The 26,282-nt window shown below is 38.2% G+C and overlaps 2 pseudogenes; one reads left to right on the forward strand and one right to left on the reverse strand.

Moving 5' to 3' along the window:
* The window catches only part of LOC129395503 (TGF-beta-activated kinase 1 and MAP3K7-binding protein 3-like), a 28,651-nt pseudogene extending 13,895 nt beyond the window's left edge, over positions 1-14,756 (reverse strand).
* A 3,412-nt stretch (positions 14,757-18,168) lies between these two features.
* LOC129395502 (CBY1-interacting BAR domain-containing protein 1-like) lies at positions 18,169-20,006 on the forward strand (annotated as a pseudogene).
* The last annotated feature ends 6,276 nt before the right edge of the window (positions 20,007-26,282 follow it).

A 26,282-nucleotide genomic window follows, 5' to 3' on the forward strand; every position in this document is an offset into this window, starting at 1 on the left:
TTCTATGTTATAATTATCATTACTCCTTTCAGTACTTTTTCACTCCAAAGTTTAAATTCTTTCACTTTGATGAAGATTAGCATCCCTCTAAAAATCTATTTTCCCCTCTCTGAAGTCTGTACTTTTGACGATATACGTTTTACTTATTGACATCTTTCTCTCATTATCCTCAGAAGTATTTTAGGTCTTCTCATGCCGGTTTTTCATTAGAAAAATGTACAGGACTTTGTATGTAAGTAAATTTATAGATGACTCTGAAGGACTTGCCTTATCCTTATAAATTACATTGTTCAACACTTAATAAATATTAAACTTAATAGTGAATATAAATTACTTTATTTTGAATAAGAATTTAACTTTTCACCTCAAAGATTGAATTTCATAGAACAATTAAAATTCATCTTGTACATAGGCATAGTCATCTGATCCAGAACTAGAACGCTGATATTTATGACTTGCCTTTTTTCCTCCAGGACCCGGAGTCACTAAAATTGGCTGAACGGGTCCTGGCGCTGCCAACTATTCATCTTGGTCCATGAAATTTAAAAGATTTTCAGTTGTTGCTCCACCTACAGTAATTTTTAAAACTGCAGATAGATGTGGTATTATCTGAGGAGACTGTGATAGGGCACATGAAGGTCCACTTCGTTGTGTATGTGTAATATGCATGGGATTCACATTCATTGAAGGCTTTGATTGACTATACATTCCCCTTGAAGAACTTCAAGGTGTTACAGTGCCTGCATAGAGAGAACGCCAATTACATGGGGAAAGTTGATTACTGATGGGTGAAGGACAGCTATTAATTACTGTTCCAGGTCTTTGAGAAGGTTAAACCATAATTTCTGTCTTTTTCATGAATCCTCTGTGCAAGCTAGATATTGTGTATTGGATATATGCTACTGAATGATTTCACTGTTTCTGACAGCCAGGAGGTCCTGATTCGGTGGCATAAAGGTGTGACTACTTGGGTGGCCCAACTGGGAAGCCTGTACTTGATGAAGAGGAGAGCTGAAGGGTGAAGAACATTGAGACGTAGGTGGTGACTTGTAAGCTGACTGAGAAATCTGCTGTTTGGGAGAATACTGAGATGTCTGGTAGTTCTGTTGATGTGGATAAACAGGTAAAGGATGCTGGCTATAATGAGGCAGTGGCCCTGTAGTGAGGACTACCATGGCATAGTGTAACAGGTGTGCCTCACACAAATAGAAGCAGGAGAACCATAGTATTGCTTGGAATTTGTAAACCTCTTGGTACCATCTGTTAAGAAGCAAGGTTTTGAGATACTGTAATGGTAACACAATTTGTACTATACTGAGGAATGTGCACAAATGAAGGAGGAGGAGGTGATGGTAGTGCACACCCTTGTATAGCAGAGAGATTCATTTCCATTTGCATGGAAAATGACTGTTGAGGTGGCTGTGAAGAAGGAATACCTGCATTGCTGTGCTGTTCAATCATAAAAATTAAATTATAGTTGCAAGTGGCAGTCACAACGGTTGGAACTGAGTGTGGTTCTTGAACTAAATATATAAGCTGTTTTACCTACTCTTTGGTGTAGATCAATATGCCCATCACTTGAGCTGTGTACCAGCGTTTGTCCACTATTAAGTTGAGCTCCATCTCCTGGGTGATAACTACGAGTAGACTGAATACCCAAGTTAATACACAAATGGTGATTTCTATTCATCTTGTTATCTGGACTATGGTATTCCAAATATAAATATTTGTTACTCTCCTGGGAAAGGGCTTGGCAACAGGCATCAAGATTATTACTGGTCTGGGCGGGAAAAATGATGAAAGTTAACACTAAAAAAACTGAAAATAGTGAAAATCACTCTTTGACTAACAGAAAAATTCAGTCATCTTAGAGTAAATAAAAATACTGGTTTAATCATAAAAAACTTCAAACTCAGTGATCCTGTAAAAGATATCAAAGTATTCACACACTTTACAAACACTTAGCTTACATTAGTTTACTTGTATAGTAGATTTATATTACATTACACTACTGCTAGAGAAATGTTACAAACTCTGGAAAAACTGCTAATAAATAGTCACTCAACAACTTTTGTGATTCCAGGTGTAAGACGAATTTTATATTTGTTACATCTCTATAAACAGAAATACTGAAGTAATCTTAGATTCACCACAATTGCTACATTATATAAATAACATCCTTTATTAATATTTAAACTAATAAACATAAAAATTACCATGCTTTAGTTTTCAAAAACCCTAAAGGAAAAAAGATTACAATGAAATCCCAAGTAAAAACATTCAAAATTCTAAAGCAATCTTCACTTTTTAAAACTACATTTACCCCACTACCTAAATTCAGTTGTCTTCATATTTACAACAGATTTAAGCTAAGCAAAACAATCAACGACAAAAATAAAATCAATATTTTTGTCAACTCTGCCACAATTAGAGCAATTTAGCAGTAAAACTTATCTCTATTATTTTAACAAAACTCATTCATCTGGAGTTTTGAATTTTTCTTTCCCACTGAGAAATGGCTTGGTATTCTTTCAAAATCATTTACTAACTTGAATTGTTTTAGATTATCCATTTAGAACAATTCATCATGTTGGATATAAAAATGCTCTAGAAATAAATGCTTAGTGCTGCAAAGTGAAACCAGAACCCAGGCAAAAGTTTTCTCATCAAGGCAATTTACCTCTGCAAAAGGGTGCCACTCACATCAATCAAGATTGCAAGAGCACAGGGAACAAAGGAGAACAGGGGTTTTTATCTCTGATGCATGGTCCTTACCTCTGTGTCACTTCCCCATGGCCTGGGGTCGGATGGCACAATCTGAGCTGACCCACTTTGACCCAATCTGACCAATCTGACCAAGCTGACCCAATCTGAGCTGCAAATATTTTTCTAAATATGGAAGGAAAGAGGGATATGAGGAACAATGGTGAAGAGTGTGAGATGTGCAGTTTTGGGGAAACAATGGGTGCAGGTAACCAAGGGAACAAATGTGAGTTACTGATTAGAGCTGACAGGAAGTGGGTAGGCTTTTTAAAGTAACTAGGAGGCATGTAGAACACAAAAATTAGGTTTGGGAACAAAGAGCAAGGCACTTAGCAGTCTAAACCTTTGAAGAGAAACTCAGAAATTCGTTGTATCTTACAATCAAAGCAAGGCAAAATATTTCATGATTTGTGTGTGTGTTTCGTGATTAAGGGAGTGGGTGTGAGGGCTCCCTCTGTTGCCCAAGCTAGAGTGCAATGGTACAACATAGCTCCCTGCAGGCTCAAACTCCTGGGCTCAAGTGATCCTCGTAACTGAGCCTTCTGAGTTGCTAGGATTACAGGTGTGGGCATTAGGCCTGGCTCCAAAATATTAGAAATTTTGTGCAACAAAAGTCACAAGGAAAACTTCTCCATTCAAGAATTTAAGAACGCTTATAAAATGTTTTCTACTAAAATGAGAAATCTGAACTATTTTATTAATCTTAGAATGTTTACTTCTCATCATTTATTTGCATGATTTTCAAATGACACAAGAGAAAACTATCATATTTCTTAAATTGCAACAACTACTTTTTTCTAGGATGAAACATTTTGATGCCCTAAGGGATCACCTACTCCATTTCACATTTACACATGCAGAAAGACATATCTAGAAATATACATAGTTTGACTACAGGCACTTAATTAACTGGATAGTTTCCTGACTCCCAGTATCCTTTCCATTATAATACAGTAATTGTCAAAGACAATGTTAGGTCAAAACTAAAGTACTATACTGGGGGAAGTAAAAGAAGGGTAAGTCACATAAACCTTTGCAAAATATATTCTCTGAAAGCTCAAGAGCTGATTTTGTGACTGGGTGTAGTAGCTCATGTCTGTAATTCCAGAACTTTGGGAGGCTGAGGCGGGTGGATCCCGAGGTCAGGAGATTGAGACCATCCTGGCCAACATGGTAAAACCACATCTCTACTAAAAATATAAAAATTAGCTGGGCATAGTGCCACGTGCTGATGCATGCCTGTATTCCCAGCTACTCAAGAGGCTGAGGTAGGAGAATTGCTTGAACCTTGGTGTCACATGCATCTGTATGAAGAGACCACTGAACAGACTTTGTGTGAGCAATAAAGCTTTTTAATCACTTGGGTGCAGGCAGACTGAGGCTAAAAAAGGAGTCAGCAAAGGGAGATGGGGTACGGCAGTCTTATAGGGTAGGTATGGAAAATTACAGTCAAAGGGGTTTTTCCTCTTGCGGTCAGGGGCAGGGGCTACAAGGTGCTCATTGGGGAGCTTCTGATACTCATTGTCCAGGATAAGGTCAATTGATCAGTTAGAGTGGGGCAGGAACAAATCACAACGGTGGAATTTCATCAGTTAAGGCAGTAACTGACCATTTTCACTTCTTTTGTGGTTCTTCAGTTCTTCAGGCCATCAGGATGTATACGCACAGGCTTGGGCTCAGAGGTCTGACAGTGGGAGGTGGAGGTTGCAGTGAGCTGAGATTGCACCACTGCACTCCAGCCTGGCAATAGAGTGAGATTCTGCCTCCCCCACCCAAAAAAAAAAAATAATTTGTCAGAACTTCAAAACAATATATATTTTTTCCTATAATGCTTCTGTCACTGAGTACTTTTAAAATACTTTCTAAATAACAGGGAAAAGTATTAGTTGAAGTTTAAGAAGAATATAATCATAATTCAAAGATCTGTTTTTTCTTAATCCTTTTGAAAACCATACTAATAAAAGAAGAAAAATTAGACATTAAAAAGAAAATTTAGCATCAAAGGATTCAAGTTAACTCTCAACAAAAAATTGTCACTGTTAGAAATCCAAAGGAAAACACATCTAATTAGGAAACTACTAAAATATGAGTTTCATTTAAAACCTAAGTCAATTCTGGAAGCATTATTAAGTAATATACTTATTAATAAGCATGTATTTTAATTTTTGTCAATGAATTGATGATCTAAATAATAATATTGCAAAAAAGAGACAAAGTTTACATCTGTCAGACTATTCAATATGTATCTGTAAAGTAATAAATTATTTTTTCCCAGAAAGAAAATTTGAAAGTATATATTCAAGATATTTAAATACCATCTGTATGAAAGTGTTGTAAAAGAAAAAAAAAATCACAGTAAATCCAGTAAGTCTACAATAAACTGCTAAACTTAAAAAGACTGCATCCTTTTTTTAAAATGGATAATCAATTTATTAAAAAAGGTAAAAAACAAAAAAATTTTTTAGGTTGGTAAAGAGTTCAAGGTTATTATGAAAAATAACAGTCTTCAAAATAATTCTGGATTAGAAAACAAAAGCTCAGAAAGGCATTAAGACTTATATATTAAATGTAAGCTATTGAATCTTATATATTTTTTGGAAATAGAGAAACTTCCCCAAGCAAATAGGTGCTAAGTCTGCAAGTTAATATACTCTGTTAATCCCAGGGAGGGGAAAAGATAAACAACTTAGGACACTATTTGAATGCAATAAATTATCATGATATGTTTACAGAGTTAAATTTAAAATCCCATTCCTTTAGTTTGGTTAAGTGAGGTGAAAACTCTGGGCCGTGAAAAAGTTGTTGACAACAATGGTCTAAATAATAATAAAAACTCAAAAGTATTTCATGCCCTAGGACAGGAGGAAAGTGATTGCAAGGAGAGTAGGTTAAATGAGAAACCCCACTTATGCTTAGTTTCACTCCACCATGATCCTTTGTTCTTTCAGAGACCAAACCATGTACAAAGTAATGGCTGAGATTCAGATTGGGGATTTAAAAAAAGGCATATTAACACAAAAACTGTAAGTCCAAGGTCTAGACCTAGTATAAAGGCTTGCAAAATAGCGAAAGGTTTATGTTAGATCCTGAGTTGCTCATACTATAGTAAGGTTAAGTTTTAAGACGACAACTGTCTGTGTGTAAGGAAAATAAGTAGGTAAAAGTTCAAATCACAAGATTTTTTAAAAAAATCCTTGAAAAAGAGATTGTTGTCTCTTTTAGTGAGAGCACAAATTCTGTTCCACAGATTAACTATTTGAGTGAATGAAAATAAGCAAAGAGAAAGCAGGCTTAGGGTCATATATTAAAAAGTATTTGTCTTTCCCATAACAGTGTGGAGGAATATATCTTGGGCCCCTTCAAGCTGGGAACCGCTCAGGGCAAATCTGCCTCCCATTCTATTCAAAGTTATCTCTCTGCTCAGAGAGACAGATGCATTTCTGATTGCCTCCTTTGGAAAGACTTAACAGAAACTCAAAAGACGTGTAGCCATCTATCTGTCTCACATCTACCTGTGACCTGCAAGCTCCCAGTGGTGGGAGGGAGGGGAAGTACATGGAAGTGGGGGAAGGGGCAGGGGGCTTGCTTTGCGTTATCTCTGCCTTTCTGGACAGAACTAATGTTTATATTATATTATGTTATATTAATGCCTTATGTCTCCCTAAAATGTATAAAACCAAGCCATGCTGTGACCACCCTGGCACATGTCTTCAGGACTTCCTGAAGTTGTAGCACAGGCATGTCCTCAACCTCAGCAAAATAAAATTTCTAAATTAACTGAGACCTATCTCGAATTTTGGGGGTTCACATTTTTAGTACACAAAGGGATTGTGAGTGGAGATGCCCCTAATCTTTGACAAATCTCCTATTGGTGCTTGGAACCAGCTTGAGCTAACTTTATGGCTGAAACAAATAGGATAATTTGGTGAGGTCTGATTCCAGAGAGTCCCTGAGCTCCCAAAATCTGATCAAGATTTTGCTGTACAACTCCACTTTTGTTTTTTTTTGTGTGTTTTTTTTTTTTGGAGTTTTACTTGCTTCCAACACAAGGAAGGTGTTTTATTTCCTGTTTCTATGATGATGGAAGGCAGGTGATTCCTTTATGGAGTTTGAGCTCCATTCCAAAAAGAAAGATGAGTTTGGATTTTTTTCCTGCTTCTAGGATGGTAGAGAGCCGTCTACAGCCTGAGACCCATCACTAGGTAAAAAAACCAGTTTGGGATTCTGTCTTGCAAATTATTTTTAAGCAACTAAAGTTCGCATTATTAGATATGAGTTCTAAGTTTCTTTTCAAAGTATAGCAGGACCAGTCACAGACAAAACCTCTCAGACACCAGTTTTATGAAGGAAGGGGCTTTAATCAGCTGGGAGCATCAGTAGACTCGCATCTCAAGGTCTGAGCTCTCTGAAGAAAAGATTCCTCTCTCATTTAAGGGCTTACATCTCTAAGGGGTCCACATGAAAGGGTCTGCAAGTAGGGGCTATGTGACTGAGGGCTACGTGCATCAGTGATGGGGGCTAGCAGAACAGAACAGAAATTTCACAATGCTTCCTCATACAATGTCTGGAATCTATAGATAACACAGTGGTTAGGTCAGGAGTTAATCTTTAACTACCAGGCCTGGTTTTTCGTGCCAAGCCCTCTGTCTATTGATCTCACTTCTGCTTCTTTTTAACTTTTTGCTTCCTTTTTGAAACAGGAGACAATGGGACAGGTGGTCTCCTTCCTTATTTTCCCCCTTTGAGTATCTCACTTATTAGTGGGAATTCTGACTTTCATCTTCACTATCTAGGTCTTTCTGTGAGACAGATCGATAGTGATTCATGTAATACACTTGTGCTGAAGTATTTTGGTGAACTAAAATAGTGAAAAATCTTCTCGTTATTTGAAGGAGCAAAGGCAGCAAGCAGGGGAGCAACAAGTAGGTTCCTATTATTAAAGCATCCATATGTCAGTATGTTTAATTCTTTGCCTTCTACTTTTAAACTTAACTTCCTCATAAAGCAACCTTTTTTGATTACCTGCTCCACCCTGACTCATTTCAATCTCCTCCTCCACATTGACTCATTTCGATTACCTGCTCCACCCTGACTCATTCCGATTACCTACTCCACCCTGACTCATTCTGATTACATACTCCACCCTGACTTATCCTGATTACCTGCTCCGTCCTGACTGCTTCTGATTACCTACTCCACCCTGACTCATTCTGATTACCTGCTCTGTCATAACCATTTTTGCTGCCAAACCACTCACCCTGTCACTTTCTTTAAATTAGCCAATTGGAATTAGTTTAGCCTGTGCAGTTTAATCCTAGCCAATAGGGAAACAACATAGCAGCAGGGCCACATCCATCAGGGATAAGAACCCCTTCCCCTCCCATGTCCAAGTGTGCACTCACCACTGCTCCATTTGCAAGGGTGTACCGTTCTATAGAAATAACTTGCCTTGCTGAGAATTTTCTTAAAAATTATATTCGAGTGCTATTTCTTTGCAGCATTGAAACTTTACAAATAACAGCAATAATAACAAGCTGGTGTGAATTTCTCCTTACACTTAGAGCACTCAGAAGTCATATAATTTATCGATGGTTTAGCAGCATTTTGTCCTAGCTGAAATACGGCAATGAGAATTTAAAATTTTGTTGTTGTTGTTGTTGTTATTGTTGTTAAAGGAGCTCAGTGGTTAAAGGTTAGCTTAATTAAAAGGCTAACATGCACGTTCTGTTTGTGCATGTATGCCTGTGTGCAAGTTTGTATTTAAGAGGCCTTCAGTTTTTGGTTATTTCTGTTTTTCTCTCCTAAATCTTTGTCTTTTTTTTAGCAAAAATTTTTTTCTTCTCAATTGACTGAATTCTGTTTTTCACCTGATTTTTTCACTAAAATAGTATTGCAGCAAAGGCTACTCTTGGCTTTTTAAGAAAGAATGTAATTTAGACACTCAGAAATGTCTTTGTTTAAAAAAAATTAAGTGCACTTTGAAAGTGTCTCCCTTGAAAACAACTTTTTCTGTGTACCTTATGATTTGAAATTTGCAACTTGATTTTCACCTGAGTTGTTTCTTTTAATATGCAAATTTAAAGCTATTCAGCTAACAACTGCCTAGAGTTGTTAAGACAGGTTATAAAGAATCTGAAAGTCTAAGGTAAAAAAAAAAGTGTATGTGGGGTCTTTATGAATCTCTAAAAGGTACTTCCATAAGCATGTCTAATATGTCTATTTATTCATATGGTGTACATAATGTTTCACTACTAAAAATATATAAAAGAGCTCTAATTAATTAGCTGAAAGAAAAATAAAGGTGCTTAAATCAGATACTAAAAATGAAAAGGCTAGTCAAATGCTTTTCAATTTTATGTAACTAAGGTAAAATCTTTAATAACAAAGCTGGCCTTAAAATTCTTGGTAAAGTAATATTAGAAATTGCTGAGACCAGCTTGGAGACCCCAACACAGTGGTGCTAGAGGAATTAAAGACACACACACAGAAATATAGCGTATGAAGTGGGAAATCAGGGGTCTCACAGCCTTCAGAGCTGAGAGCCCCAAACAGAGATTTACCCACATATTTATTGACAGCAAGCCAGTGATAAGCATTGTTTCTATAGGTTATAGATTAACTAAAAGTATTCCTCACAGGAAACAGAGGGATGGGCTGAAACAAAGGGATGGGCTGAAACAAAAGGATGAACTTTGGCTAGTTATCTGCAGTAGGAACATGTCCTTAAGGCATGGGTCGCTCATGCTATTGTTTGTGGCTTAGGAATGCCTTTAAGTGGTTTTCCGCCCCATGTGGGCCAGGCGTTCCTTGCCCTCATTCCAGAAAACCCACAACCTTCAGCGTGGGTGTTATGGCCATCATGAACATGTCACAGTGCTGAGAGATTTTGTTTATGGCCAGATTTAGGGCCAGTTTATAACCAGATTTGGGGGCCTATCCCCACCATGTTCCCCTTCTTGTTTTTGCAAAGTGACAAAAGCAAAGGCAGCTTTGTCATGGTGAGTTACTTCTTGCAGGAGTTGGGATCCGCATCTGCAGACCATACAAAGAACACAGATTAAAAGCACAATCATCATTGAAACCACAGAGCTTCCAAGTGATTTTATCAATTTTAATGGGTTACTAGCTGCTAATCTGTCTGCAGTTCTAGTTCCTGGCATTAAGGTCAGGTGTGCCTGGGATGTCTTAAATATTTGTTCTTTTAATTTTGCAATATCCAAAGACAAGTTTGTAGAGTGTCCTTCTGGATGTTTTTTTATTCTTTCCCAAATTTTTATCTTATTAAGAGTCATTAATAGTTTCCACAAATCCTTATGTTTAGCTCTTACTGTGGGCCATATCATTTGAGATTGAGGTGCCACTATACTGCCATGCTTCCAGATAATAGAAACTCTTGCCATATTTCTTACTATTTCTACCATCTGACCATTTTGTTTAGACTAGCTGAACATAGTGTGGCCATGGCATGCAGACTGAGAGGTGCAATTCAAGCTAAACATCCCCTCAGTGGATCAATCCATGATGATTCCATAGGAATTGTTGTGCAGCACCTCTGCCTGTTCTGCAGTGCAATCTTCCCAAATAAGTATGTTCATTATTTCTGGCAAGATCCAATTGTGTTTACAAATAAGTTTTTGGGGACAGTATGCCTCAATTATAGGGGCAGATATATTATGGTAAATACTGAGATTAGAAAGCATGTGTAACTGTGTCAGAGTGATTACATCCAGGCATTATTGCCAGCCAAGATTGATAAATATGCCCAATAATATACTTGTTCTCTGTGTCAGCACTTGTTGAAGGAATACTCATGACAGTGGCGATCACCGCTATCATAGCTACCATTAAATTACTCATTGTGACTGGTTGTCCTGCTTTCCTCAGGTTTTCTTCCGCCATCTGTGACAGCTTCTTGATCTGTCCCCAGGTAGGTGGCTGTGTTCAATGGGTGTTGCTCATGACAGTTGGGATCCTCCTCAATGTCAGTCTCAACATGGCTGCAACTGGAGGGTCCTTGGGATCCTCCTGGAATCTCTTCTTCAGCATCTGGCTCATGATAAAGTTTCAGGTGTCTTGATGGTACCATCAAAATTGGCTGTTGATTTAGTCCTGGAGAAACACAAGCAGAAACTCTACCCCAACTTATTATTTTACCTATTTCCCAATGTTTTGTTATTGGATCTCTCCACCAAATGAGTTGTTCTGCTTCTGTCTTTGCAGCTGGTTTCTGTAGATACTTTTCAGCTGTTGATAGCATCTGGCCTTTAGGCAGGCTCAAACAATTTATGGTCAATAATGCTAGATTCAATTGCATATGCAGTGTCTCGTAGTATCTGTTTTCCTCCTTTTGCTTTTGAAACTGCTGTTTCAGGGGGAGATTCATTCTTTCTACTGTGGCTTGTCCTTGAGAATTATATGGGATGCCCGTAAAGTGGCTAATATTTCATACAGAGAAAAATGTAGCCAGAAGTTGGCTAGTATAGCCTGGGGCATTATGTGTTTTGATAGAAGCTGGAATGCCCATCACCACAAAACACTGCAAAAGGTGACATTTAACACTGGCAGAAGACTCTCCTGATTGGCATGTAGCCCAGACAAAGTGAGAAAAGGTATCCACACATACATGTACATAAGCTAGTCTCCCAAATGAGGGAAGATGTGTGACATCCTTTGCCAAAGACAGTTAGGTTCCAATACTTGAGAATTAACTCCTCCCATAAAAGATAAGCAATGCACCATTTGGCAAGTTGGGCATTGCTGAATAATGGCTTCAGCTTCTTCCCAAGTAATGCTGTATCTGCATTGGAGACCAGAGGCAATAACATGGGTTAAACTGTGAAAGTGTCGGCATTAGATATTGCAGTAGCAACTAGGTGATCAAGCCATTTGATTCCTTGCAGTCAAAGGTCCTGGAAGAGGTGTTTGAGCCCTAATATGAGTGAGTAAAAAGGGTGCATTCTACTCCTAACTGCTTTAATTGGGTAGAAAATCATCAATTGTTCATCTGTATGGAATCATAACTGAGCATTTTCAATTAATTGTGTGGAATGAACCACATATGAAGAATCAGAAATCACATTAATAGGCATATAAAAAGCAGCCAATACCTCAAGTACAGCTACAAGCTCTGCTTTTTGAACTGAGGTATAGGGTGTCTGAAAAACTTTTCCTTTCGAAGCAGAATAAGATTAGACCCATCTATAAAAACATTTTCAGCACCTTCAATTAGTTTAAATTTAGTTATTTTAGGGAGAATCCAATTAGTTAATATCAAAAATTGAAATAATTTTGTTTTAGGAAAATGATTATCGAGAACACCCACAAAGTCAGCTAAATGGGTTTGTCAGGTAAGACTATTTATGAAAGCTTACTGTATTTGTGCCTTCGTGAGAGGGATAATAATTTTTCCAGGATCATATCCATGTAATTTAACATTCTGAGTTCTCCTATTTCCTATCATAGTAGCAATTTGATCCAAATAAGGAGTTAGAGTCTGTGAATTAGTATGTGGAAGAAAAAGCCATTCTACAAAGTCCACTCTAGGACAATAACACAAGTAGGTGAATGCTGAGTTGGAAAAAATCAGCAAATCTAGAGTTTTCTCTGGATGTATTCATGTGAGCTTTATAGACTTGCTTTTGAATCAGCTGTAACTCTGCCTCAGCCCCCTTTGTTAATTGCAGAGGGCTAGTGAGACTAGGATCTCCTCTAAGGGGAGAAAATAGATTACTCATGGCATAGATAGGAACGCCTAGAGCAGGATGTATCCAATTAATGTCCCCTAGTAATTTTTGAAAGTCACTTAATGTTTTCAACTGATACCTACATATGGTTAATTTTTGTGGCACTATTGTAGTGTCATTTATTAAGGTCCCCAAGTAGGAGTAAGGAGTAGTAGTCTGCATTTTGTCAGCAGCTATAATTAAACCAGCACAATAAATCAAATTTTGCAAGTGATCATAACATTGGGTTAATATTTCTCGAGTGGGGACAGCACAAAGTATGTTGTCCATATAATGAATAAATCTAACACTGAAAATTTTTATGAGTAGGTTCAATTGCTTGCCCTACATACATCTGGCAAATTGTTGGGCTGGTTAACATGCCTTGTGGCAACATTTTCTACTGAAAATGCTTAGCAGGCTGCAGGTTGTTTACCGCAGGAATTGTAAATGCCAACCATTCACAGTCTTCAGTAAACAAACAGTTTTTTAAATCCATGACTATTAAAGACCAAGTTTTTGGAATCATAGCAAGAGAAGGCAGTCCTAGCTGCAATGTACCCAAAGGTTGTATAGCTGAATTAATGGCTGTTAAGTCAGTGAACATTCTCCATTTACCTGATTTTTTCTCAATTACCAAAACTGGAGAATTCCAAGGGGGAAATGTTGGAGTTATGTGTCCTTTTTCTTATTGTTCATTAACAAAGTCCTCTAAAGCTTCCAGTTTCTCTTTACTTAGTGGCCATTGTTCTATCCAAATTGGCTTATATGTTAACCATTTTAAAAGTATAGATTTTGAAGGCTTAACAATGGATCCCATAAAAAATGATATCCTAAACCTCGGTGGGAAATTTTTCTTTTTGCTTGAAGCAGTTCCTTCAAACCTTGCAAGTTTTTCTCCTAGTCCCATACAAGGGACATACCGCATTTCATGCATCATATGTTGACTTTGAGGGCTATACATCTGCCCTGGAATTAGAACTTGTTCTCCCCATTGTTGTAATAAATCTCTTCCCCATAAATTTATAGGTACAGAAGTTACAGTGGGTTGCATAGTCCCACGTTGTCCACTGGGCCCTTCACAGTGCAAAATATAACTACTTTGATATACTTCAGGGGTGTTACTCTCTCCAACTATGTTAAATTGAGTGCATTGAATTGGCCACGTGCATGGCCAGTGCTGTAGAGAATGATTGAAATGTCCACTCCTGTATCTACCAAATCTTTAATTTTCTTTTCCCTGAATAGCTATTACACAGGTAGAACATTTATGAGTAATTCGATTCACCCAATAAGCTGCTTTGCATTGTTTATTTGTTCTTCCACATCCTCTCTTTCATTTAGTTTCACTTTCCCCCATTTCCATATATGGCACAATCAGGAACTGTGCTATACGCTGTCCTGGCTCTGCTTTCAAGGGAACAGAAATTGATATAACAATTCGAGTTTCCCCATTGGAATCTGAATCAATGACTCCTGTTTGTACTTGCACTCCTTTTAAATTTAAACTAGACCTGCCTAGATCTAATCCTATTGTCCCTGCTGGCGAGGGTCCACAGACCCCTGTTGGAACTTTTTGCAGGTGTTCCCCAGGAAGAAGACTTACACCTTTTGTGTAGCATAAATCTACTGTGGCACTACTGGCTGTGGCAGGAGACAGACATTGTACAGGAGTGAAGGAATGGCCTGAGCTGGAAATACCCTGGTTTGGAATGGGACTGAGGACTAGCCCCTCATGGCATTTCCCCAATTTAAAAAGAAAATGCTCAAATGTAGTTATAATATTTCCCTGTTGATCTGGGGGATGTATTCTAACAGGGAACTGTGAAGCCTCTAAATCATCCTTTCTTCTAGCTTGCTGAATTCCTGCCTGAATGGAACTGAGAGCAGTTGCTCAAGGTGCTGCTCAAACAGTCACTGGGGCAACAACTTTTTGCCCAGTGTCCTCCAGAAAGAAAGATCTGGAGGGTCAGGCCACTCTGTTTCTTCAAAATAATGAGGGAATGGAGAAGGGTAGGGATGAACCTCTCCTTCCTTTGCTGCTTTAGCTTTAGCTGGCAAACAAACCTGCTCTGTCACCTCTTCTGTTACTTTGTTATATAATCCTTCCTCCTCATCATTAGTGTGAAAAGGTTCCAAGGTGGAATGAACCAGAGCCCACACTTGTCCCATTGTCACCCTGATGCTTCTGAGCTCCCCTTCTAACTCATCACGGGGATTGCTTAAGTGTACTTGCGTGACCTCCAGCTTAGTTCCACATTCTCCAACCATTGCTCTGGTGACCCTTTGACCTGGGCTTGAGCCCCACATATGGGCGCCACTTGCCAAGACCAGCTCGGTCAGGGAGACCCTAACCCAAGGGTGCTAGAGGAATTAAAGACACACACACAGAAATATAGTGTGTGGAGTGGGAAATCAGGGATCTCACAGCCTTCAGAGCTGAAAGCCCCAAACAGAGATTTACCCACGTATTTATTGACAGCAAGCCAGTGATAAGCATTGTTTCTATAGATTATAGATTAACTAAAAGTATTCCTCATGGGAAACAAAGGGATGGGCCAAAACAAAGGGATGGGCTCTGGGTAGTTATCTGCAGCAGGAATATGTCCTTAAGGCACAGATCACTCATGCTATTGTTTGTGGCTTAGGAACACCTTTAAGTGGTTTTCCACCCTGGGTGGGCCAGGTGTTCCTTGCTCTTATTGCAGTAAACCCACAATCTTCAGCATGGGTGTTATGGCCATCACAAACATTTCACAGTGCGGCAGAGATTTTGTTTATGGCCAGTTTTGGGGCCAGTTTATGGCCAGATTTGGGGGCTTGGTCCCGATAAGAAATGTCTTATGAATTGGCAACATACATTTTTGTTTGCATTTATTAATCAAGCAGTTTCATATTTATCCCTGCTGAATAGTATAAGTTGTCAAAGTTTGGCATAGGGGTTACAAAACTATAAATGCAGCCCAAATCAGAATGATCTTTGGTTATGTAATTTAAAAAAATTATTTATTCATTTATTTTTGAGACAGAGTCTTGCTCTGTTGCCCAGGCTGGAGTGCAGTGACATGACCTAGGCTCACTGCAACCTCTGCCTCCTGGGTTCAAGCAATTCTCCTGCATCAGCCTCTTGAATAGCTGGGATTACAGATGTGCACCAGTACACTCAGCTAATTTTTGTATTTTTAGTAGAAAGGGGGGTTTCACCCTGTTGTCCAGGCTGGTCTTGAACTCCTGACCTCAAGCAATCTGCCCACCTCGGCCTCCCAAAGTGCTGGAATTACAAGTGGGAGCCACTGTGCCCAACCTGCTTCTGTATTTTTTAGTACATAAGACATTGATATGGGTTTAATGAAAATAGCTGCATCTTGAATTTAGTAAGATTACCATAACTTCTAATCCTGCAGCTATAGACAGTCCAGTCCACAGACAATAAGGAGATTTGTTTTGCAAACAGACTGTTATCATATTTTTTTCTTCTCCCAAAGTTAGTTCAGCCTATGCCCAGGAATGAAAAGGACAGCTCAGAGGTAAAGAGCAAGATAGAGTCAATTAGGTCAAATCTTTTTTCACTGTTTCAGTTATAATTTTGCAATGGTGGTTTCATAACTTTAAATTCATGACTATCACAGTTTTCATAAATAATCTAGGTAAACAATTAAAATAGGTAAATGTAATGGGATAAATACTTGTAGACAAACTGGTCATAATTTGGACTATAAAATTACATTAAATTAGATAAATATTTCATTATTTGGGTATTTTCCAATATATATTGTAGGAAGATATTCTTACTAAAAAAAAAGTGAGAGAGAAGTATATTCTTTTTTAAAAAATGGTGAAAATTTTTTGTCTAATTTGAACTTTATTTAAAGGTTATATATAAAACAAGGTAACAAAAAAGCCAGGAAATTTTAAAAGATGTAAAGAAAGTGATAAAGGCTGGTGCCTGTGAGCACTTTGGGAGGCCAAGGCAGGTGGATCACTTGAGGTCAGGAGTTCAAAACCAGCCTGGCCAACATGGTGAAATCCCATCTCTATAATAAAAATAATTTTAAAAAGTAGCTGGGCATGGTAGCTGGCATCTATATTCCCAGCTACTCAGGATGCTGAGGCAGGAGAATCACTTGAACCCTAGAGACAGAGGTTGTGGTGAGCTGAGGTTGTACCATTGCACTCCAGCCTGGGTGACAAGAATGAAACTGCGTCTCAAAAAAAATACAAATACAAATACAAATACAAATACAAATAAAAAGTTATAAAAATAAGGAGGGTTTTTTTAGGTTAAAAGGTTAAAGAAAAATATAAGAAAAAATATTGTATGATAAATGTAGCCCTAAAGTAAAATAACTAGTTGTTTAAAAAGGGGGGATATTCAGGCCAAACCAGAAGTCATAAATGGTTGGTTTAGTCACTATAAGAAGATTTATATGTTAAAAAACCCAAAAACTTTTATGTAATCAAGTTGTCATATTATTACTAAGTTTTGGTTTGCTTAGGACAAAAAAACTGTGATATAATTCTTCTTAAAATTCAGGTCATTACATCCATGTATCTTTCTGTATGTGCAAAGCCCTTGTAATATTGAGTTACAGGACTTTAACACTAAGGTCTAAAAAGGACACTAAGTCCTGCTGAATCTTAAACACTGACAGCAATTAAAGTCTCATCTCAGGTCCTATGGAAGATACCAATCAAAATAAACTATATTCCTGAGACACAGGAAAAAAAAAAAGAAACAAAAGCTATTCAATTCCTCAAGGCTCAGGGAATATCACAAAAGGGTTGGGCATGTAAGATGGTAAGGGCTGATTTTGAAAGATAAGTTCACTTTCTCTATAAGTTAATTATCAGGGTCAAATGTACACTGATGCAAAACAAGTACATGAACCCCTGTGTCAGATTAACAAGGTTTTCTTGATGCATTAACCAATAATTTAATAAAGGTTATACAGGTTACAAAAGGTTTATGGAAGTTATATTTAATAATGGAGATTAAATTTTATAGATTGTTTACAAAATTTTGAACAACATATGTAATTGGCTTCATGTTGTTTTTATTAGAGCTTCTTGTTTAGAAAATTACTTCCCATCCTCAAAGAATAAAGGTTTTCACTTTTTGAAAAATTCTTGAACTATCACTTTTGTTAAATAAATGACTTTACAATGACCTGTAATCCTAATTTGTAATATCAAGTGTTTTAAACATTTTATATTTGACAAACATTCCAAAAATCAAAGCATAAATTATGTCTTTTTCTAACCTAATTACATGCTTTAAGATGTTAGTTATCCTAAAGATCAAAAATGACATAATTTGCCTTATTTGGTATAACAATTATACAGGAAGCATTTGTCATATATGAAATGGTGTTTGGTTTTCTTTGGGCTGTATTTGCACAAATGATTTACTGTTATGTGTTCCAAAATTATGGGAAACTCCTGTAAGTCTGATAAAACAGTGTATATTATCAGTAAAACAATCATTATGCTAAAATTGTGTGCCACAGAGGTAACAGATTTCCTTGTTAATTGTGTATTTTAACTATGGCTGTCTTAAAACTTTTTTAAAATCCATGGACAATTGTCTTGTTTTCATCCTCTTTAGAAGGTGATTTTATTTTCAGCCATAAAACTCCAACAGATGATTTAAATGCAGGTTCCGGGATAGTGAGGTCAGGACCCCATGGAGAGCAGTCCGTGCCGGGAGACGCTGGGTCGGAACGCTCAAACGAAACAACTGCAAACAGCTGTCTCAAATGTGGAGAAGCATTTTGGAGAACTGTGCCAAATCTTCGCTGCCTATGTGCGGAAAACTGCCAGGCTGAGAGACAAAGCAGACCTCCTGGTGAATGAAATTAACGCGTATGCTGCTACAGAGACCCCGCATTTAAAGCTGGGCCTGATGAACTTTGCAGATGAGTTTGCCAAACTTCAGGATTATCGACAAGCAGAGGTTGAAAGACTTGAAGCCAAAGTAGTTGAACCCTTGAAAACTTATGGGACCATTGTGAAAATGAAACGGGATGACCTCAAAGCAACACTCACAGCAAGGAATCGAGAAGCTAAGCAATTAACTCAGTTAGAAAGAACACGTCAGCGAAACCCATCTGATCGACATGTTATTTCACAGGCAGAAACGGAATTACAGAGAGCTGCAATGGATGCTAGCCGAACAAGTCGTCATCTGGAGGAAACTATTAACAACGTTGAAACGCAGAAAATGAAGGATAAAGTCTATATTTTCTGAATTTATCACAATCGAAATGTTATTTCACGGCAAAGCTTTAGAGGTCTACACTGCTGCCTACCAGAATATACGAAACATTGACGAAGATGAAGATTTAGAGGTTTTCCGAAATTCTCTGTATGCACCAGATCATTCATCTCGTTTAGATATTGTAAGAGCAAATTCAAAGTCACCTCTTCAGAGATCACTGTCAGCTAAGTGTGTATCTGGAACAGGACAGGTATCCACTTGTCGACTAAGAAACGATCAACAAGCAGAAGATGATGAGGATGAAGAGTTAGATGTTACAGAAGAAGAAAATTTTCTTAAGTAAACTACGCATTTCCATTTTCATCATAAATGACTTGAAATCCACAATGACTAAATTGTAGAACTTTATACTCACTTTGCTATGTTAAGCCTCAAAGTGAAGTCCAACTGGAAACAGAAAAATAATTAAAGGAAACTTATGCTGACCAAAAATGAAGGCTTTAAAAAATATTGCATACCAGTCATTTCAACATCCTACCTAGTGTTACATGATTTTTGTGTAAGTGCCTTTTTTTTAAAGATGGTGTATTTCAAAGTATTTCATATTAATGTACTATATCTACTTGAAGTTCCAATAGTACATTATGACAGAAACCAAAAGATCTAACAATTCTGCTTAGCTTTTTGGTTAAGACTCCATGCTTTCATTACCAGAAAAGGGTCTTACGTAGTCATTATGATTCATGGAATTCTATTCCATGAAGCTTTAAGAAAAAAAACTTTTTTAAACTTTCCCTAAAACTTTATCATTTGATAAGTAAATTTACTTTTCAAGAAGAGTATAATCAAAGAGTAAAGATAATGTGACACTAAGTTATCAATGTTTTATGAATACACATAAGGCATAAATTTCAGCTGTAAAAAAGCTAAATTCAATCTGACTCTGGTTTTAAAACAAAACTGCTGTCATAATTATACATGATACTGCAACTTTTGGAAGGCTAATTTGGTGGAATGTTGCCTCATCATAGAACACCACAGATCATTAAAAATTCTATAAAAATTTTACCAAGCTACCATATAGTTAATAAAAGGGTATACAGTCACTTTTATTTCTGAAAATATAAAACATTGAGCCTTTCAGCGTATCTGATGCTTCTCTTTTGGTAAGGAATACTTTTATTTCATGGATCCCAGGCAGGCATATAAAAGTTACGGAATTTATAAAATCATTTGGGATAATTAGAAAATGCAATTATTCATAACAGAAAAATAAAGACTTTCTAGAAAGCTAAAAAAAAAAATGCAGGTTCCTGGTAACTTTGGAGACTATGACATCAGAACAAGGGAAAACATTCAGAACTCATGGACAGCTAAAATATTCATGAGTATCAAGCAGAAGAGGAATTAACTGCATGGACTGAACTAATCTTGTTGATTTTTTGCTTAAAATGATGCTGATCCTTTGTTTTCTTTTTCAGATCTTAAAACTTTTCTTTTGAGCTACTAACAGATTTTAACAATTTAGTATAGTCCCATGAACAAAATTTGGAGCTCACTTGGTTTCTTTCTACTTGATTTTCTCCAGAATTTGGAAACTATTTTTTAGTATTCTTAACTTATGGCAATACAATTATTTGCATAACTGTAACAAGAATCTGTTTTCATTTGTAACAGGACACAATTGGAAACACTGGTAATTTTTTTTTTTTTTTTTGAGATGCAGTCTTGCTCTGTTGCCCAGATTGGAGTGCAGCAGTCCAATCTTGGCTGACTGCAACCTCCACCTCCCAGGTTCAAGCAATTATGTGCCTCAGCCTCCCAAGTAACCGGGAGTACAGGTGCCCACTACCGTGCCTGACTAATTTTTAGTAGAGATGGGGTTTCACTATGTTGGCCGGGCTGGTCTTGAACTCCTGACCTCGTGATCCACTCACCTCGTCCTTCCAAAGTACTGGGATTACAGGCGTGAGCCACTGCACCAGGCTATTTTTTTTTTTTTTTTTTGAGAGAGAGAGTTTTGCTCTTGTCACCCAGGCTGAAGTGCAATGGCACAATCTCAGCTCAGCACAACCTCCACCTCTGGGGTTCAAGCAATTCTCCTGCCTCAGCCTCCTGAGTAGCTGAGATTACAGGCATGCATGACAATAGTTGGCTAATTTTGTACTTTTAGTAGAGACGGGGTTTCTCCTTGTTGGTCAGGCTGGTCTTGAACTCCTGACCTCAGTTGATCTGTCTGCCTCAGCCTTCCAAAGTGTTGGGATTACAATTTTACCAAGGCTTTGACTGGAATGGTGTGCTTTCCTTTAAGGAATCAAACTTGACTTATGGAGCCAATAAAACCCTTGGAAAACTGGCCTCATATTCTCATGGACTGGTCTCACAGTAGATGTACAGGGTTTCTGACCTGTGGCAGGTAAAGAGTATCACTTTCTCCGAGGCACAAAAACGCAAAGTTTATCTTGGAACCTCACAAGGAGAGGAAATTCAACCAACTCATAGATATTTGATGGCACATATTCATGGCTCGACTCAGCTTTTAAAAAGTCCTATCTGAGATTCCTCCTATGGAACAAAGTTCCATCAAAGTCCATTTAAAGGCCTATGTAAAAAAAATTATTATTGAAGAATGCTCACAGTAGCTTCCAAGATGGCCAAACAGGAACAGCTGTGGTCTTCAGCTCCCAGCGAGATCGACACAGAAGATGGTTGATTTCTGCATTTACAATGGAGGTACCTGGTTCATCTCAGTGGGACTGGTTAGACAGTGGGTGCAGCCCATGGAGGGTGAGCTGAAGCAGGGCAGAATGTTACCTTACCTGGGAAGTGCAAGGGGTAGGGGGATTTCCCTTTCCTAGCCAACGGAAGATGTGACAGACTGTACCTGGAAAAACTGTACACTCTCACCCAAATACTGCACTTTTCAATTGTCTTAGCAACTGACAAACAAGGAAAGTCCCTCCCGTGCCGTCTTGGTGGGTCCCATGCCCACAGAACTGTGCTCACTGCTAGTGCAGCAGTCTAAGATCAACCCACGAGGCTGCAGCCTTGTGGAGGAGGGGCGTGTGCCATTGCTGAGGCTTGTGGGTAAACTAAGCGACTGGGAAGCTCAAACTGGGTAAGTGCACCACAGCTCAGCAAGGCCTACTGCCTATATAGACTCCACCTCTGTGGGCAGGGCATAGCTGAACAAAAGGCAGCAGACAATTTTGGCAGACTTAAATGTCCCTGTCTAACAGCTCTGAAGAGAGCAGTGGTTTTCCCAGCAGTGCATCTGAGCTCTGAGAATGCAGACTGCCTCCTCAAATGGGTCCCTGATCTCCAGGTAGCCTCACTGGGAGATACCTCCCAGTAGGGGCCAACAGATACCTCATACAGGAAGTTGCCCTTCTGGGATGAAGCTTCCAGAGGAAGGATCAGGCAGCAATATTTGCTGTTCTGCAATATTTGCAATTCTGCAGCCTCCATGGTGATACCCAGCAAAACAGTGTCTGGAGTGGACCTCCAGCAAACTCCAAGAGACCTGCAGCTGAGGGTCCTCACTGTTAGAAGGAAAACTAATGAACAGAAAGGAATAGCATCAACATCAACAAAAATGACAGCCACACCAAAACCCCAACTGTAGGTCACCAACATCAAAGACCAAATGTAGATAAAACCACAAAGATGGGGAGAAACCAGAGCAGAAAAACTGAAAATTCCAAAAAGCAGAGAACCTCCTCTCCTCCAAAGGGCTACAGCTCCTTGCCAGCAATAAAACAAAACTGGATAGAGAATGACTTTGACGAGTTGACAGAAGTAGGCTTCAGAAAGTCAGTAATAACAAACTTCTCTGTGCTAAAACAGCATGTTCTACCCCATTGCAAGGAAGCTAAAAACCTTGAAAAAAAGTTAGACAAATGGCAAACTGAATAAACAGCGTAAAGAAGACCTTAAATGACCTGACAGAGCTAAAAACCATTGCAAGAGAACTTCCTGATGCATGCACGAGCGTCAATAGCCACTCTGATCAAGTGGAAGAAAGGATATCAGTGATTGAGATCAGCTTAATGAAATAAAGTGAGAAGACAAGATTGGGGAAAAAAGAGAAAAAACAAACAAAAAAAGCCTCCAAGAAATATGGGACTATATGAAAATATCAAATTTACATTTGATTGGTGTACCTGAAAGTGATGGGAAGAATGGAACCAAGTTAAAAAACACTCTTCAGGATATTATCAAGTAGAGCTTCCCCAACCTAGCAAGGCAGGCCTACATTCAAATTCAGGAAATACAGAGAACACCATAAAGATACTCCTCAAAAGAGCAACCCCAAGACACATAATTGTCAGATTCACGAAGGGGGAAATGAAGGAAAACATGTTAAGGGAAACCAGAGAGAAAGGTCGAATTACCTGCAAAGGGAAGTCCATCAGACTAACAGCAGATCTCTTGGCAGAAACCCTACAGGCCAGAAGACAGTGGGGGCCAATATTCAACATTCTTAAAATAATTTTCAACACAGAATTTCATATCCAGCCAAACTAAGCTTCATAAGTAAAGGAGAAATAAAATACTTTACAGACAAGGAAATGCTGAGAGATTTTTCTCACCACCAGGCTTGCCTTACAAGAGGTCCTGAAAGAAGGACTAAACATGGAAAGAAACAACCTGTACCAGCCACTGCAAAAACATGCCAAACTATAAAGACCATCAATGCTATGAAGAAACTACATCAATTAATGGGCAAAATAAACAGCTAATGTCATAATGACAGGATCAAATTCACACATCACAATACTAACCTTAAATGTAAATTGGCAAAGGCCCCAATTAAAAGACACAGACAGGCAAATTGGATAAAGAGTCAAGACCCATCAGTGTGCTGTATTCAGGAGACTCATCTCACGTGCAGAGACACAAATAGGCACAAAATAAAGGGATGCAGGAAGATCTATCAAGAAAATGGAAAGCAAAAAGAAGCAGGGGTTGGAATCCTAGTCTCTGATAAAACAGACCCTAAACCAACAGAGATCAAAAGAGACAAAGAAAGCCATTACAAAATGGTAAAGGGATCAATTTATCAAGAAGAGCTAACTATTCTAAATATATATACACCCAATACAGGAGCACCCAGATTCGTAAGGCAAGTCCTTAGAGACCTACAAAGAGACTTAGACTCCCATATAGTAAAAGTGGGAGACTTTAACACCCCACTGTCAACATTAGACAGATCAAGACAGAAGGTTAACAAGGATATCCAGGATTTGAACTCGTCTCTGAACCAAGCGGACCTAATAGACATCTGCAGATCTCTACACCCCAAATCATCAGAATATACATTCTTCTCAGGACCACATTGCACTTATTCTAAAACTGATCAGATAGTTGGAAGTAAAACACACCTCAGCAAATGTAAAAGAACAGAAATCACAACAAACGGTCTCTCAGACCACAGTGCAATCAAATTAGAACTCAGGATGAAGAAACTCACTCAAAACCATACAACTACATGGAAACTGAACAACCTGCTCCTGAATGACTACTGGGTAAATAACAAAATGAAGACAGAAATAAAGATGTTCTTTGAAACCAATGAGAACAAAGACACAATGTACCAGAATCTCTGGGACTCATTTAAAGCAGTGTGTAGAGGGAAATTTATGGTACTAAATGCCCACAAGGGACAGCAAGAAAGATCTAAAATTGACACCCTAATATCACAATTAAAAGAACTAGAGAAGCAAGAGCAAACCAATTGAAAACCTAGCAGAAGGCAAGAAATACCTAAGATAAGAGCAGAACTGAAAGAGACAGAGACACACACACAAAAAAACCCTTCAAAAAATCAATGAATCCAGGAGCTGGTTTTTTGAAAGATTAACAAAATAGGTAGACTGCTCGCAAGACTAATAAAGAAGAAAAGAGAGAAGAATCAAATAGACACTATAAAAAATGATAAAGGGGATATCACCACCAATCCCACAGAAATACAAACTACCATCAGAGAATATTATAAACAGCTCTACCCAAATAAACTAGAAAATCTCAAAGAAATAGATACATTCCTGGACACATACCCTCCCAAGACTAAATCAAGAAGAATTTGAATCTCTGAATAGTCCAATAACAGGTTCTGAAATTGAAGCAGGTATTAATAACCTACAACCAAAAAAATCCAGGACCAGATGGACTCACATCAGAATTCTACCAGAGGTACAAAGAGGAGCTGATACCATTCCTGCTGAAACTATTCCAGTCGATAGAAAGAGAGGGAATCCTCCCCAACTCATTTGTTTTTCTTATTATACTTTCAGTTCTAGGGTCCATGTACACAATGTGTAGGTTTGTTACGTAGGTATACATGTGCTATGCTGGTTTGCTGCACCCATCAACTTGTCATTTATGTTAGTTATTTCTCCTAATGCTATCCCTCTCCCAGCCCCCCACCACTCAACAGTCCCTGGTTTGTGATGTTCCCTGCCCTGTGTCCCAGTGTTCTCATTGTTCAATTCCCACCTATGAGTGAGAACAGGCAGTGTTTGGTTTTCTGTCCTTGTGACAGTTTGTTGAGAATGATGGTTTCCAGCTTCATCCATGTCCTTGCAAAAGACATGAACTCATCCTTTTATGACTGCATAGTATTCCATGGTGTATATGTGCCACATTTTCTTAATCCAGTCTGTCATTGATGGACATTTGGGTTGGTTCCACATCCTTGCTATTGTGAATAGTGCCACAATAAACATACATGTGCATGTGTCTTTATAGCAGCATGATTTATAATCCTTTTGGTATATACCCAGTAAGGGGATTGCTGGGTCAAATGGTATTTCTAGTTCTAGATCCTCGAGGAATCACCACAGTCTCTTCCATAGTTGTTGAACTAATTTACACTCCCACCAACAGTGTAAAAGCATTCCTATTTCTCCACATCCTCTCCAGCATCTGTTATTTCCTGACATTTTAATGATCACCATTCTAACTGGCGTGAGATGGTATCTCATTTGGGTATTGATTTACATTTCTCTGACGACCAGTGACGATGAGCACTTTTTCATGTGTCTTTTGGCTGCATAAATGCCTTCTTTTGAGAAGTGTCTCTTCATTTTCTTTGCCCACTTTTTGATGGGTCGTTTGTTTTTATTCTTGTAAATTTATTTCAGTACTTTGTAGATTCTGGATATTAGTCCTTTGTCAGCTGGGTAGATTGCAAAAATTTTCTCCCATTCTGTAGGTTGCCTGTGCACTCTGATGGTAGTTTCTTTTGCTGTGCAGAAGCTCTTTAGTTTAATTAGATTCCATTTGTCTATTTTGGCTTTTGTTGCCATGGCTTTTGGTGTTTTAGCCATGAAGTCTTTGCCTATGTCTATGTCCTGAATGGTATTGCCTAAGTTTTCTTCTAGGGTTTTTATGGTTTTAGGTCTTATATTTCAGTCTTTAATCCTGGCCTGTTTTTTTTTTTTTTCTTTTTTCAATTTTTATTTTCTACAGTTTGGGCTGAATTCTAATTTTTTTCTCCTTGGCTGCAAGTCTTCAAAATAATGTTTTCAAATTTTTTCTTTTTTCCCCCCCATTTTCCTAATGGGGACCCACTGAAA

This window comes from Pan paniscus, chromosome Y, assembly GCF_029289425.2.
Source record: "Pan paniscus chromosome Y, NHGRI_mPanPan1-v2.0_pri, whole genome shotgun sequence".
Lineage (NCBI taxonomy): Eukaryota > Metazoa > Chordata > Mammalia > Primates > Hominidae > Pan > Pan paniscus.